Source organism: Mercenaria mercenaria, chromosome 1, assembly GCF_021730395.1.
Source record: "Mercenaria mercenaria strain notata chromosome 1, MADL_Memer_1, whole genome shotgun sequence".
NCBI lineage: Eukaryota > Metazoa > Mollusca > Bivalvia > Venerida > Veneridae > Mercenaria > Mercenaria mercenaria.
In genome coordinates this window covers 112,488,781-112,506,629 of record NC_069361.1, presented here as the reverse complement: position 1 = coordinate 112,506,629, position 17,849 = coordinate 112,488,781, and the positions used below count along the sequence as shown (strand labels likewise).

Genomic DNA, 17,849 nt, shown 5'->3' with positions numbered 1-17,849 from the left:
CTGTGCTAAAAACCACCTCCGAATAAAGACAGCTATAAACTTGTTTCGAAATGTCACCATTTAACAATAATAGGACAGACTTTACTGTAATATGGAAATTTGAAATTACCCTTAAAAACAGTAGCGGTATACGAAATCCGCAACTCCGGGTTAGGAGTCCACAGCTCTACTTGTACACCACAGTGCCTTCTTTGATTAAATTACAAATGAAAATATATCTAGTTGTATAGAAGCTATAAAGATACTATATTGACTTATATGCAATGGTCATCCGAATTGCGCACTGTCCGAATACAGAAGTAACGGACGGGATCAATCATCTGCTATTAATTAGTGGCCTCTAAAATATTCGTGACTGGCTGTTTAAGACAGATATGATATCCTAGAAAGCCATGTTTATGAGATATGCAGATATCGCAAAGATCAACATACAATAAACTTATTTCAAAACATGAAGCATCACTAAAGGTTCGAAATGATTCACATTATTTGCGGCTAGTTTATATAGCATTTCATCTTGTCAAAATAACATTGAAATGTACTTACTTGCACTATGATATCCACGTGTTGGTGACGTAATAAAATGAAAAACGTCATTACAAATTTATTTGAATTAAAAATTAAAGATTAAAATCAGCAAATTTGTTATGATTTTCTTTATGCTAAATCAATAGATGTAAAATATACAGTGTATTCATAAATTCTTTCAGGTGCTGGCCACGTGGACGTAACATATTTTTAGACAATTCAAAGTATTTCTATTTAAACCTGCAAAATTTATACATTATTAATAAACTAATTTTGTCGTCTAATATTGTGAGGATATCTTGAAGTTATTAGAAATTGTTTAAAGAAATATTTAAAGAAATTCTTGGTAAATGTTTGAATTAAAGTAAGAAACTGCTTTGTACCTCTCTCTCTGAGAATCAATGTGGAAAAGAACGAAGGTGAGAGAATCACCCGCTTATATAGGAGCTATACTTAGCAGGTCACGTGACCATAAATGATGTCATTTTTGCCGGATAAAGCGTTTAACCTTTAGACGGTTATAAGCGGAATAATATCACAGTATCATTGCTTTGAAATACACAGTACAAGTCTCTACGAGCGAAATATTTCAGTTATCCCCGGCAATTTCGTTTCGGATAGCGGACGTGTTCCTGGTTTTTATCACTTTGTTTGGCAGCTGAAATCGCCGAGGATAACTGAATTATTTTGCTCGTAGAGACTTGTACTGTGTGTATTTCAAAGCAATTTATGGAGTCAGTTTAGTATTTATGGAAGGCTTTAAATGTTTCGAAGGTGCGATCATGCAGGTAGCGGCTGCAAGTGTTGGAATGTTCTACAAGTTTGCCGAGTAGCTTCCCATAGCGTTACGCTCGCATAGTTCACCTTTTCAATGTATATGTATTTCACCTTTTCAATGTATATGATACTGTGACCGGATTTTTGGTCATCGATTTTTTTCATTTGACTAACATATAAAAAGTATATTTGTGTAAAAAAAGGATTTTTTATATTAAACAAAAAATATACACTGGACCCGTGCCTGTGCCTTTGATGGCCTGCCTTTGGCAAGTGGGTACGTAATTTTGTATGCTGTGACGTTTACCTTTGACCAAAAAATCTAAAAACATCAGGGGTCATCTACTGACTACAGGCAACCGCTCTAAGAAGGCTGACAGTCAAAGCGTTCTTTATTCATAGGACTTAAACCATTTTCAGTCTCAACGTCACTGTGACCTTAACCTTTGATTTTCTTATCTCTAAAACAGTCATCTAATGATCACAGTTTAAAATCCTATGAAGGCCAAAGTGTTCTTTAGTTAGATAGGCCTAATCATCCCATGAAGATTGACGACTGAAGGACAAAGCATTCTTTAGTCAATTAGTGGAACCAGTTTTCAGTCTTAATGACATTGTGACACTGACCTGTGACCTACTGACCCCAAAACTACAGGGGTCATCTACTGACCACAGGCAATCATCCTATGAAGTTTGACAACTTAAGGACAAAGCATTCTTTAGTCAATTAGTGGAACCACTTTTCAGTTTCAATGGCATTGTGGCATTGACCTGTGACCTACTGACCCCAAAACTATAGCGGTCATCTAATGACGGAATGTGACGATTTAAGGACAAAGCATTCTTTAATTATTGAGCGGAGACTTTTTTAAGTATAAAATTTAATGTCACTGTGACCTTTACCTCTGACCGTCTAATCCCCAAGATCAATAGGGGACAGTGCATGACATACTGTGATTTTTCCCGTAATTGTAATTAAAAAAGAATTGCCTTCTTCTGTCAACTAAGAAACGTTTTATATATTTTTGTTCTTATTTCATTTTAAATAGTGATAAACATTAATAAAAGATGCACAATATTACTGCATGCTTTTAAATTCCATGAAGGGGGTCATGATAACCTTGCAAAAATGTGAAGGTGATTTTGTAACACCGTGCCATTTTTCAGTAAAGGGGATTTTACATTCACCAGATCTTACAGCTAAATTTGACCTTATTTAAGAACATGGCATAATCACATTAGAAACACAACAATTTTCAAAGATGTCTCAATCTCCCTGTTTGCAACAGTAATGTTTCCCTTTATTTATATGTATACCAGGTACTTTGCTCCGTATATAATAAAACAAGCTTGTATCTTTAAATATCCGCCATATATGTCAGTATAGCACATTTTACGGACTGTTATACTATAAGCTACTTTTACTAGCTGTAGTGCAGATGCAGATGGGAATATCTGGCTCGAGGGTAACTGTTTAAGCGGTAACCACTGACACCAGACCAGAAAGAAAAATGCCTCTGTACACGTTATACACTACCCCTAGGTATTCTATAAGAACCATGGTCATGAACGGGAAAATATACTAACCCATTTCAATTGCGCATTTCATACCTAAAACACGCAGTTCGGTAAATGTGTACTATGGATATTAAACAAGTGGTAATTTATCTACCATTGTGTACCGGTCACATTTCTTCAATACTTCTTATCTTAAAAAAACAACGCGTAGTTTATAGTTTTTTCAACGTTACACAAAAAACTTGCTTGAACTTCCCTGGTGAAGTTCCGGTCTAGATTACAAAATCATTCGGATTGGCTGATGTGAAAATGTATGTCAGTCGTCATTTTACAACACGTGTACGATAAAATGTGCAAAATGAATTAAATAAACAGAACAGATATATACCAATGTATGATTTCAAATTCAAAATCATATCAAAGATGAATTTCATTCATCATTTCGAGTTTTATCGTAAAACTGTGAATATTTTGCATTCTGTTTTTGTTTGTTTACATTTCGCCTAACATGTGCACATTGTCGTGACCTCTAGACCGGATGTTCATTAGGGGAGTTCACGCAAATTTTTTCTGTAGCGTTGACAAAGGCATAAAATATGTGGAGCATCTCTGCAATATGGAATATTTGAGATAATGTGACTGGTGCACGATAGAAGATAAATTATCGCTTGTTCAATATACTAGGTACCCATTCACCGAACTGCGCGTTTTAGATGAGAAATGTACGATTGAATTGGGTTAGTGCACTTTCCCGTTCATGACCATGGTTCTTATAGAATACCTAGGGGTAGGGTATAACATGCACAGAGGCATTTTCTTTCTGGTCTGGTGCCAGTGGCGGTAACGAGGCTCCTGATGTTTTTTGAATCGAGAAATATGTTATAAGGAACAAAGAGAAACTATCAAGGTATTTGATTTTTATCCCGTTTTACGTAAAACATTATTATTACTACACAAATCTTCTGTACATATGTAGTTCGTTATACGTCATTCACAGCACGAGTGTCATTTTACATGGTTTTCCAGCATCGGTGAAATCACCAGTAATCCCAGTCTGGCATGCAAGAAACGTGATTACTAAGCGATTGAAAACTCTGCCATATGTCGAAAACCACAACGGAAATAAGGAATATATTTCTTTTTTATACTAATGATGTATATGACAATGTCATAGAATGTTTAAGCCGTGTTGAATATGTACATTTACGATATACCGAAATAAATAAATCTGTCTGACTGCTTATTTCCGTATGTATATATTTATCAACTAGATATATTTCGGTGAAACTATAAAGAAGCATTTCTAAAGCCACAACGCCTGAATGCAGATAATGTAAGATACTTTAGTTTTGCTGAATGTAGTTAAGTGCTTGCAGTGGTGTCGACTTTATTTATCTTTAGACACTTATCACTGGCGGATTCTACACCCCTCCTAAAATCACAGGTGGCAGTAGCGTACCTAGGATGCAGTATGGGTCCATAATTACCCTTACCAAAAAATAAGGGCTCTGGCGAAGCTTCCGGCAAATTTGCCGCAATGTTTGCGGTAAATTTGCGGCAAACTATTTTTTGCGAACTTTTACTATGCAAATTAGGTTTGCGGCAAATTTGCGGCAAACTTTTTATCAAACCAGATTTGTTTGCCGCAAATTTGCCGCAAACTTATTTGCATATTCCAGTTATGGACAAAACAATATTGCCGCAAATTTGCCGCAAACTAATTTGCATGGTAAAAGTTTGCGGTGAGTTTGCCGCAAACCATTTGAATTAATCATATGTTTACCGCAAAGTCACCGCAAACTTCATTTGCAACAGGTTCTGGCGAACTTCTGGCGAACACTATTTTTGGCGAACTTCTGGTGAACACTTTTTTTGGCGAACTTCTGGCAAACCTTACTTTTGGCAAACTTCTGGCAAACGTTATTCACCATGAAACTTTCTGAATATATATTATGGAGACATATGAAAAATTCTGTCCTAAAAATTTTCTGAATGAAAAAGCAAAATCTTGTATTTGATTTAACATTTATATTTTTCAAGCAAAAATGTAATGTTACAAAAAATATAACAACAACAATGTAGTGTTACAAAAATATAATCAGTCCTAAGATAAACAAGAGAAATACAATACCATGAAACCTGGCCCTGTGCTTATAAAACTTGTTACATATTCAACTCAGTAGAGCATAAATTTTGATTTGGTTCTTTTTTTTTTGGGGGGGGGGGGGAAGCTATTTATCTAAGTAAAATATGAGAAAACCAGAATATGAGCACAGATTTGAGTTAAGCACAAATAAACAGTTTTACAAGCACACGGCCAGGTTTCCTTCATGGTCAAAAAGTACAGCAAAAGTTCTCTTAAATTGGGTATGATTATTGACATGAAATCAAATTTACTCTAACACAAGTTTAATCAAACTAACTTTAACAAGAGGGCTACTATCACAAACAAGAGCTGTCAGTTAACAGCACGCTTGACTATTCTCAGAGCTTGATAGTATAAAATAAGCTATGAGTAAAACTTAAACTTTACAATAAGCATATTCTAAGTCGAAAAGGGTCCATAATTCAGCCAAAATGCTTGATAGAATTATCTGCTTCTGTTTACAGACTGAGGTCATGATGTTAAACAAGTAGGCAAAATATGAAAGCAATATCTCAATGGACTTTGAAAATATTTGGGGTGGTACGCAAACTTTAACATTATAATAAGCACATTTGAAGTCGAAAAGGGGCCATAATTCAGTCAAAATATTTTATAGAGTTGTCTGCTCCTGTTTACAGACTGCGGTCATGATGGTAAACAAGTATGCAAAATATGAAAATAATATCTCAATGGACTTTGAAAACATTTGGGTTGGTATGCAAACTTTTAACATTATAATAAGCACATTCTAACTCAAAAAGGGGCCATAATTCAGTCAAAATGCTTGATAGAGTTGTCTGCTCCGGTTTACAGAATGAGCTCATAATGGTAAACAAGTATGCAAAATATGAAAGCAATATCTCAATGGACTTTGAAAATATTTGGGGTGGTATGCAAACTTTAACATTACAATAAGCACATTCAACTCAAAAAGGGGCCATAATTCAGTCAAAATGATTGATAGAGTTGTCTGCTCCTGTTTACAGAATGGGGTCATGATGGTAATCAAGTATGCAAAATATGAAAACAATTTCTCAATGGACTTCTATAATAGTTCTAAAAAAACAATAGCTGTCTGATGACAGCGCGCTTGACTATTCGAAGAATTGATTGAATAACGGGGTCAAAATATTAACATAGATATTCAGACAAAAGAAAAAAATAGATTAGACAATGTTCCAGTATTTGTGGATTTCAGTTAGTCTTGCACTAAATGGCAATGTGTGAACTAATTTCAAAGTCCAAAAAGGGCCATAATTCAGCCAAAATAGTTGTCAGAGTTATGTACTCATGCCTACAGATGGAAATCATAATGATAAACAAGTGTTCAAAGTTTAAAAGCTATATGTCAAATAGTTTTGACAAAACATAGACTTGTATGAAAACAGAACAGATTTCCAAGTCCAAAAAGGGCTGTAATTCAGCCAAAATAGATGATAAAGTTATGTACTCTTTCCTACAGATATAGACTATTATACTGAATAAGTGATAAAAGTTTCAAAGCCATATGTCAAACACTTTACACAAAATATGAACTGGTACAAAAAACTTAACCAAGATTTCTGAGTAGAAAAGGGCCATAATTCAGCCAAAATCCTTGATGGAGTTATGTACATTTGCCTATAACTGGTCATGGTGATAGTAAACAAGTGTTGAAAGTTTCGAAGCTTTATCTCAAAAGACTTTGTCCAAAAGTGGACTGGTACGAAAAACTTAACCAAGGTGCAACGCCGATGCCGACGCCATGGTGAGTAGGATAGCTCTACTTATTCTTCGAATAGTCGAGCTAAAAATGGCAAATAATCCATCATATATTTTGTTCATACACGTTTCATGTTGATGGCCCTGGTCATTGTGTGTATTTTAGTGTTTATGGCCCTCGTAACTGCACATGGCTCCATGTTTAGTACTTGTAAAAAGAACACTGAAAGCAGAAAAATAAAGTGCTTGAGAAAGTATTCTGAAAATACAGAACTTGGAAATGTTTATTAATATTAAAGACATATATTGTGGCCATCAGAGTAGTCAAATCAGGTGATAACTAAAGTTCACAAGCATTTTGCAAAAATGTGCCTTCTTTCAAAGAGATATACTTATTTTTAAACTTTGCACTGATCAATAGCTTATTAGGCTGGTAAATATCAGAACGCCAAAAAAAATAAGTAGTGATACAGGTATTGCAAAATTAAAATCCATGTGATTTGAAAAATGGTAAATTATTTTGAAATATACATACACTGCAGAGCTTTTCCAACTGGAGTGGAAAGAATCTCGGCACCTGTCTTTTTGATGACCTCATGAGGCTGAAAAAAGCCATTAAAAACCAGTTTAGCAGCATGAGGCTTTGTCTTGCCTTTAAACTGGGCTTTGACTGCTTCAAGCCATATGACAGGCACCGCCATTTGGGACCCCGACACAAGGTATGCATACCCAGTGGGCATACTCTCGTCCTGTTCTAGGAACACCTGTAAATGTAAAATAATAATTTTAATTCATGGATTTATACATTTGAATTTATATTACCGTAAGTTTATTTTACATTTTATATTACCGTAAGTTTATTTTACATACATTAACTGTCACTATAAAGTGCCAAATGCCCAAAAATGAAGACTATAATCTGAATAAGTATATTGGTAACTGCAGTCAATGATTTCTTTGTGTCTTCTTATCTTTTTAAATCTAGTTGGATTATCTTCTATAGTAAATGGGAAGACAAGATAGAAAAAGGGGGATTTTCGAGATACAGACTGGGCACAAAATATAGCCCCATGACATCCCTAAGTGTGACCTTAACCTTGACCTGAGGAAACTGGAAAATGTGTCATGCAAATCATACTGATACGAACATCTGTGCCAAGTTATATGAAAATCCTTCAAGGGGTTTAAGAGACACAGAGCAGACAGCAAATATAACCCCATGACCTTTAAACCCTTTGTGTGACCTATTAAAGTGCTCAACTGGAACATGGGCTCTGCACATCATCTTGGTGATTTTAACATCTGGTGTCAATACCATTGAAATTTGTTTAGAGGATAAAAAGATACTGACCTGTCATGAACTTGTTATGGACGAACAGGTCAGATGGTTGTTGACCATTACTATAATCTTCTGCCATGTTGGGGGATTAAAAAAGGGAGATAATTTAAAGATGGGGCAAGACAGATTTTTGGTTCCTGTGTGCTGAACTCCTGATTGCATAGTTTTTAAGTTAAATGCTCCAGGAAAAAAGGAGGTCAGGCAGACAGACACTCCACATATATGATACTAGTATTAATTAAGGATCTGTCAATCACTTACGTATTTACATTTTTCGATTTGGATTCCCCGTCTAGGTCTGTAGTGATCATCGTCAATCAAGGAAACTTTTGACACATCTGATTCAATGGCCTCGCCAACAATCTCTGGAGCATTCTCTGAAAAATCAGTATGAACATATGATTAGCTATTTTAAAACAACAGGTGTCTGTAAAAGAAGTGCGCTGGACTATTCGAACCCATTGATAAATTGATAGTACAATGTAAGCAATTCTTTCAAAACAGCATTTTAATGAAAATCCTTTATGATACAAAATGAAAGATACCAATTTCAAGTAGTCCTTTTTAAATTTTGATTAAAAAACCTGGGACTCACTAGACATGTTTTCTTTTAAAATGAAGTTTTTTCAACTCTCAAACGGTTTATATGAACTTGTAATTTTTGGTGCTATAATTTTTCACCACATCCTTGTTAAAAATCTCTACCCATCTCCGTCCATCCTCACAACTAAGGCCTTTCATTCGCCATAAGTCTTGCAATTGTGGTCAGTTGTTAAATTACCTCCCTTTATATTGAATATAGCAGTACCTTTCTCAGTTTTCAACTTGTTATACTCGGCTCTCCAGAATTCCACATCTTGCGACAACTTTTGTACATAAGTTTCCAAGGAATTAATCCTATCAGCTTTCAATAGGCATTCACCACAGTTCGAGTCCAACATGGAAAGAAAACTGTTAAAGCCTTGTGACCTTGTATTAGATGTGCCAGGTGTAATGGGACAGATTGTGTGTTGTGCTGAGTTAGACAAGGTAGAGGGGGGATCATGGTTAGATGATGGAGTACAAGGAAGGAGCATGATTAGTAGATGGAGAAGAAGGGAGTGCTGAAGGGGGTACATGGTAAGTGGATGGAGCAGGGAGAATGGCTGGTGAGATTGCTTGGTAAGTGGGTTGAGTACAGGGAAGAGTGGCAGGTTGAACATGGTTTGTAGGTAACAATTGGGGTATTGTAGGGGGTGCTTGGCTTGAATGTGGTAACGACGGAAGAGCTGGAGGGAGGGCACCATTTGCAGAAGCAAAAGAGGGGAGTGCCAAAGGGAGTGCAACATTTGCGGACGGTGTAGAGGGGAGTGACGCAGTGAGTGCAACATTTGAAGATGGAGTAGAGAGTCAATTGTAAGAAACAAAGGAATCTTGAGCAGAGATAACACAGACAATTCTTTCAATTGTAAAGCTGAAATTCTGAACGTTGAAATTTTTTGTACAAGCGATAACATGTTTATACTAACAGTACTATCAACAATTTTTGCATGTAATGTTTTTTAAATGCTCCAGTGACAGCAACCACATGAATCACCATGGCATGCTTTCTCTCCCTATCTTACAGTATCCAGTGAGAGAGTGACCACATGTACCCCAAGTAAAAGCTAATCATACATTGGGGCACATTAACAACATACCTGCTGTAGTATGCTGTATATCGGGGCACACTAAATGGAACAACGTACCTGATGTACTATGCTGTATATCGGGGCACACTAAATGGAACAACGTACCTGATGTAGTATGCTGTATATCGGGGCACACTAAATGGAACAACGTACCTGATGTACTATGCTGTATATCGGGGCACACTAAATGGAACAATGTACCTGATGTAGTATGCTGTATATCGGGGCACACTAAATGGAACAACGTACCTGATGTACTATGCTGTATATCGGGGCACACTAAATGGAACAACGTACCTGATGTAGTATGCTGTATATCGGAGCACACTAAATGGAACAATGTACCTGATGTAGTATGCTGTATATCGGGGCACACTAAATGGAATAACGTACCTGATGTACTATGCTGTATATCGGGGCACACTAAATGGAACAATGTACCTGATGTAGTATGCTGTATATCCGGGCACACTAAATGATAGAACAATGTACCTGATGTAGTATGCTGTAAATCGGGGCACACTAAATGGAACAACGTACCTGATGTACTATGCTGTATATTGGGGCACACTAAATGGAACAATGTACCTGATGTAGTATGCTGTATATCGGGGCACACTAAATGGAACAACGTACCTGATGTAGTATGCTGTATATCGGGGCACACTAAATGGAACAATGTACCTGATGTAGTATGCTGTATATCGGGGCACACTAAATGGAACAATGTACCTGATGTAGTATGCTGTATATCGGGGCACACTAAATGGAACAACGTACCTGATGTACTATGCTGTATATCGGGGCACACTAAATGGAACAACGTACCTGATGTACTATGCTGTATATCGGGGCACACTAAATGGAACAACGTACCTGATGTACTATGCTGTATATCGGGGCACACTAAATGGAACAACGTACCTGATGTACTATGCTATAACCTTTCTTTTTTTTTTCGCTGCAGCACTTGGCTGACCTGTGTTCTTTCTCTTACTAGTCATAGTCTTGCCTTTTTTTACATTCTTGTAATGCTCAGATCTATATTTCTGGGCAGCCTGTTTGGACTCTGTAAAAAAAAAGTAACTGGAAATGCGTCCTTTGGACACATATTGTCCGCCTCCACCCCTTGCATACTTTCACACAGGAGTTATTAAATGTCCTGAAAAAAGTATCCAGATATCTCTAACTAGTACTTTTCAGAGATCTATATGATCATGCATACAATTACAAAACTTAAACAATTTCTTTATTTAGTACAAGAGCAACTCTATATGCCAGTGACGCCATCAACTTTGTGTTACCGTATTAATAAGATGCAGTACCATTGTTTAATGTCTAATATATCACAGTGTGTCATCCAAATGTGTGTAATTTAAATATCAGTTACAGGACTCATTACACTATGAAAGTCTTATTTTTCCAGAGTCAGCATCTGGTATTCAAGAGTCAAGAACTTCCAATACTATTAATTTTAACCAACAGTTTTCTAAACTCTCATTTTTCTGAGACATGAACTTAACGTTCAGCAGACTGTATGAATGTAGTTCTTATAAACACTTTGAAATATTCTGAACTGTACTCCATATAATGTCTGATATTCAGTACAGAAAGAACTCTTAATTCTGATACATCAATAAATGGTATTTAACCTTACTATGCTGGAGTCAAAACTGATTCTGCCTTTGCGCACACGTGTAGACCAAGATCAGCCTGCACATCCATACAGTCTGATCATGGTCTGCACTGTTCGCTATTCAGTCAGTAAATTTTCAGAAAACACCCCTTCAAATGGTAAATAGTACTGTCCAAATTGAAAAATGGACCAGTCCATTAAAGAAATTAAACATGGCAAGGATTAATATAGATGTTTAAAGATTTTTAGGACTTACCACTGATGAAAACAACTTCCCCCTCCCACAGAAGACCGTCATCCCAAGGAGCATGCCAACTCTCATGTAGCTTAGGCTCCCGCTCATCTCCACAAATCTCTTCCTTGTCCTCAAGTTGGGAAGCTGTTACAGGATGGCTCAACTCACCATCAGTGAAGAACTTCACAATATACCAATCTGTTAAGCATAAACATAAGACCTAAACATAATCATGTATTTTTACTACACATACTAGCTAATACATACACTTGAATGTTACTTTTAGAATTGTTAATTTCATTGTCATGTAATTCTGATCCCACACACGAACGATGTAAAAATATTATATATGTTTTGCCAACCACCAGATAAACAGAAATTAATGCATGATGTCACGGCGACCTTTCATATATATCAGTCTGTTATAAAAGCTCTCCTCGACTCAGTGACAGTAAGCTTGTCTTTTCTATGTATCGATATTAATTGACACCCCTTTCGGGTGTAACTACTAAACTAGCAGGTGTACACTCAACAAAATTCCTAATCGGTCAGTTTATATTTGTAATTATATTTTGTTAATAATGCAGGTGTTTACACGAAATTTCACATGCCAACATTTGAATAGGTACTGCAGCTAATTATTAATTTATTTTTGGTGACTCATGGCCAAAGTAACCGCATTAGGCGCTTTGCCTAATATTGGATATTTTGCACGTGCAGTGCATGTGCACCAACATACACGTGTTCGTTTACAATTTTGGCATTACTGACGATAGTCCAACTAGAAAAACATATATTATGGTGAAATTGACACAAGAGCAATGGGATCGAGCTGTCGGAATGTTGCTAGCTGGGACACATTTACGGCACCTGTGTTATTGTTTTTACAATTTCAATAGAATTTTGATGTTACTTGTTTGTAACTGTTACTTTGATGGTTATTTCCATTTGTAACCTTATTTCCGTTTACAACAACCTTCACTCGTTGGTTATCTATCATTCGTGCTCTTTTTTCGAAATTTAACCAAAGTACAATTCATTGAAATGACCGATTTTGAATTTTATTGTATAATTCCGACAGCCCAGGCGCGTTGCTCTTGTGTCAATTTAACGATGACATGTGTTTTTCTAGTAGGACTTTTGTCTGTAATGCCAAAAGTGTTAATTAACACATGCATATTGGTGCACATGCCATGCACGTGCAAAATATGCTAAATTGGCCAAAACACCTAAAGCGGTTACTTTGGCGGTGAGTCTGAAAAAAAATGAATCAATAATTAGCTGCAGTACCTATTTAAATGTCGGTATGTAAAATTTCGTGTCAATACTTGCATTATTAACAAAGTAGTAATACAATACAAGAGGACCATGATGGTCCTGAATCGCTCACCTCTTCCCACATGACCCAGTTTTGAGTACGACGTCGTTTTTTCTATTATTTGACATAGTGACCTAGTTTTTGAGCTCACGTGACCCAGTTTTGAACTTGACCTAGATATTATCAAGATAAAAATTCTGACCAATTTTCAAGAAGATCCATTGAAAAATATGGTCTCTAGAGAGGTCACAAGGTTTTTCTATTATTTGACCTATTGACCTAGTTTTCGAAGGTACGTGACCCTGTTTTGAATTTTACATAGATATCATCAAGGTGAACATTCTCACTAATTTTCATGAAGATCTCATGAAAAATATGGCCTCTAGAGAGGTCACAAGGTTTTTCTATTTTTATACCTACTGGCCTAGTTTTTGACCGCACGTGACCCAGTTTCAAAACTGACCTAGATATCATCAAGGTGAACATTCAGATCAATTTTCATGAAGATCCTTGAAAAATATGGCCTCTAGAGAGGTGAAAAGATTTTAATAATTTTAGACCTACTGACCTAGTTTTTGACCGCAGTTGAATCAGTTTCAAACTTGACCTAGATATCATCAAGATGAACATTCAGACCAACTTTCATACAGATCCCATGAAAAGTATGGCCTCTAGAGAGGTCACAAGGTTTTTTTATTATTTGACCTACTGACCTAGTTTTTGAAGGCACGTGACCCAGTTTCAAACTTGACATAGATATCATCAAGGTGAACATTCTGACCAATTTTTATGGAGATCCATTCACAAGTATGGCCTCATGAAGATCCTTGAAAAATATGGCCTCTAGAGAGGTGAAAAGATTTTAATAATTTTAGACCTACTGACCTAGTTTTTGACCGCAGTTGACCCAGTTTCAAACTTGACCTAGATATCATCAAGATGAACATTCAGACCAACTTTCATACAGATCCCATGAAAAGTATGGCCTCTAGAGAGGTCACAAGGTTTTTTTATTATTTGACCTACTGACCTAGTTTTTGATGGCAAGTGACCCACTTTCGAAACTCACCTAGATATCATCAAGATGAATATTCAGACCAACTTTCATACAGATCCCATGAAAAATATGGCCTCTAGAGAGGTCACAAGGTTTTTCTATTATTTGACCTACTGACCTAGTTTTTGACGGCACGTGACCCACTTTCGAACTTGACCTAGATATCATCAAGGTGAACATTCTGACCAATTTTCATGAAGATCTCATGAAATATATGGCCTCTAGAGAGGTCACATGGTTTTTCTATTTTTAGACCTACTGACCTAGTTTTTGACCGCACGTGACCCAGTTTCGAACTTGACCTAGATATCATCAAGACGAACATTCAGACCAACTTTCATACAGATCTTCGATGTATACGTTGCTGAATTTGTCATACTTGATACAAATGCTAGAATATCACCCATTTTATTCTTAAAATAAACGCATATAAAATTCTGGACTATTTTGTATGTTTTGTATATGCTTCGGTTTGGGAAAACCTTTCGCGATATATATAAATATATATAAATAGTGCTGTTTTTACAATTTAATTAGCGTTGCTAGCTATATCTCGAAAAGGTGTACCATTCCAATCTTGATAGTTTGATTTCTTCATAGGCTTCATAAACACATAACTATGTTTGTAGTTGTTTGACTATATCTTCTTAACTGTTGTCCCTGTTATCAACACGTTGATATTGGTAAGTGACAGATGTGTAGATGTTTAGTGCAAGTATCCTAAAGATCAATGACACTAGGATCAAATATTGTAACAGTTCTGGTTAACGAGCTTCTAAATTTTTCTATTCCTTCTTAATTACAGCCCCTATAATCACCAAGCCTCAAATTATGATGGATTCAAGTAAGGAGCAGACATCTTTTGGTTAAGTTCAAGTATCGTAAAGGTAAAGTTCACGGAGATCAAATGTTGTAATTGTGTTGGTTAAAATTTATAGAGCACTTCTCAATTTCACTGTTATCTTAAAAAAAATATTCAGCACCGATATCCCGCATACCCCAACTTCTCAGCCCAACCCCACTTCTATCACACTTTAACCAGTTATATTGCCTCCCCCACCCACGAAAACAAAAATACAATATTATTTGTTATACACTTCACATTCTTAACGCTACCTTGCAGTATCTCCTATTGTTCTTATATTCTTTCATACTCGCCCTGCCTACACATACACCCCCACCTTTGCTTTCAGCTACCCCTCCCCCATGTCAGTCACCCATCCCAAAAACATATCTCGTATATTTTTTGCGTCCCTCAGCCACCCCACTCATTCAGGTATTCGGTGTCAACTCATTTCGGACCACGGACATTTCGGCCTATGCATATTTTGGGACACTTCGGACTATATTATGGTACATTTCTGGCCTTGATTGTTTTGTGCTGACTTAAGATAGAGACTAAGTGAGTTTTATTGTTGTTTAGTGGCACAGTCACCTGTAAATCCCCCAAAAACAATCACTCATTTATTTTCCCCAAGCACTTCTCGTATACTCACTAGAAGGTGAACATTTGCACATTAAAAGTCGCATTTCATTTTGCTAATAAAATGCTTAAGTAGTACCATTTGTCTAGAACAATTTCACAGTTTCTCGAAGAGGATACCTGTACCCACTACCTGTACTCCAAATGCCCAGACCATCCAAGAAATTTTTATGCCAGGTTTCATTAACCCCATCAAACTGTTTCAGAGGAGAAGTCATTTGAAGAAAAGTGTGAACGAAGGAACGCCGGACGGCGAGTGATCATAACAGCTATGAGCAAAAAGTGTATAGGTCAAGTAAAAACCTTTTTCTCATTAACCGTTTGGCAAATCTTCACACTTTGTACCATGCTTTTAATGACCTTTTGCAAGAGGCCGCCATAGTTAAATATAATTAAAACGGTTGAACCTCCCGATAGATCTTCACCAAACTTGGTCAGAAGCAAGCTCAATGCCATCAAGCTCATAGCCATTCTTGATATGTTAACAATGTAAATGGAATTACGATTTGGTGTGAACATTGTTATTTCTGTTTTATCGGCATTGAGCTTGAGCATGTTTCGATGCATTGATGATACGATATAATTCAATAGTATCTGCATTATTTGCACCAACGGGTTAATATAATTATGTAACATTTGGGACCCTATATTGACCCCTAGGTATACTGTATTTCATCAGCATAGGCGTCAGTAACTCCCCGTCAGTGTTCAACATTTAATAGCGATTTCTTTGTTAGACGACATTTGATCTTCGAGATAGTGCTCCAGTCAGTGTAACTGAGTGTGATTGTCGATGCTGATATTCCAGTAGGACGGGAATCGTAATATACATGTAGATGAAAAATGTCATTCTGGAACTTTATTAGGTCAATCTGGACTTCCATTATAGTCGGCTTAATTGAGTGAAACTTTTCATATGCAGACTGCAGTATCTCAAAGAGTTTGTTCTTTTCTGGATGCTGCTCTTACGGGATATCAACTGCCGTTTCCATACCATAGAAAATGAAGTGGAAACGGAACCATGTTGCTTTTGCGTCTCGTGGTTTTAGATCTGGTTACTTAGACATAGGTGTTATCCTCACATTCCTAAACAGATTTGGTACATAACCTAAATCCATGGAATGTAATTGTAAACTTTATTATAAATGTTTAGAGATCATCTTGGTAGTTCTTATAAAGACATGTTGTCATTTACTGTTGCAGGAGTCAAATGTACAAAAATATGGCGTACCGTTTTGGTCAAAAGTTCCCAGTTACCACCATTAGTAATAAAATTATACCTGCAGGTATAATTTTATACCTGCGGTTATGAATTGGAAATGTACCTGCGGGTATAAAAATTGTACCTGTGGGTATAATTGTATACCTGCAGATATAATTTTATACATGCGGGTATAAATTATACCTGCAGGTATAAATATTTTATAACCGCGGGTACAATTTTTACACCTGCATGTATAATTGTATACCTGCGGTTATAAAATTATACATATATATGCAGGTATATAATTATACCTGCAGGTATAATTTTATACCCGCGGGTATAGTTTTGTACCCGCAGGTATAATTTTATACCCGCGGGTATTATTTTGTACCCGCAGGTATAATTTTATACCTGCAGGTATAAAAATTGTACACGCGGGTATAAAATTGTACCTGCAAGTATAGAAATTGTACCTGCGGGTATAAAAATTATACCTGCGGGAATAAAAATTTTATTTGCGGGTATAAAAATTGTACCTGCGGGTATAATTGTATACCTGCAGTTATAAAAATTGTACATGCGGGTATAAAAAATGAACCTGCGGGTATAAAATTATACCTGCAGGTATAAAAAGTGTACCTGTTGGCATAAAATTATACAAGAAGGTATAAACGATGTACCTGCGGGTATGAAAATTGTACCTGCGGGTATACAAATTATACTTTCGGGTATAAAATTATACCTGCGGGTATAAAAATTGTGCCTGCGGATATAAAATTATACCTGCAGGTATACAATTATACCCGCAGGTAAAATTTTATACCTGCTGGTATAATTTTAAAATCATAAAATTAAAGTTGAAATTATTAAATTATACCTGCAGGTATACAATTATACCCGCAGGTACAATTTTTATACCTGCAGGTATAATTTTATTACTGCTGGTGGTATCTGGGAACTTTTGACCCAAACGGTACGCCATACAAAAATGTTTGTTATTACAAGGTGTTCTGTAAAATTTGAGTCTACCCGATCTGATCTAAGTGATTCGCCATTTCTTATGTTTTCAATTTTATTGATTGAGATGTTGCTGAAATTCTGTGCAAGTTCTTTGGTGGATAACTCAAAGGGAAATGTAACCACTGCTTTCTGCTTACAGATATTTGACGTCTTGGAAAAGCCCTATTTAGAGTAATAGTTAATTCGAGCCTGATAAGACCTGTCACAGTATATTTAA

General features: G+C 36.3%; 1 long non-coding RNA gene across 1 annotated transcript; it reads right to left on the bottom strand.

Annotated features, from left to right (window-relative positions):
• Positions 1–4,817: 4,817 nt before the first annotated feature.
• Positions 4,818–8,604, bottom strand: LOC123552913 (uncharacterized). Its single transcript, XR_008366629.1, has 3 exons — positions 8,271–8,604; positions 7,206–7,434; positions 4,818–6,893 (listed from the first exon to the last, which is right to left on the bottom strand). It is a non-coding gene; the product is annotated as an uncharacterized LOC123552913 (long non-coding RNA).
• Between the last annotated feature and the right edge of the window lie 9,245 nt (positions 8,605–17,849).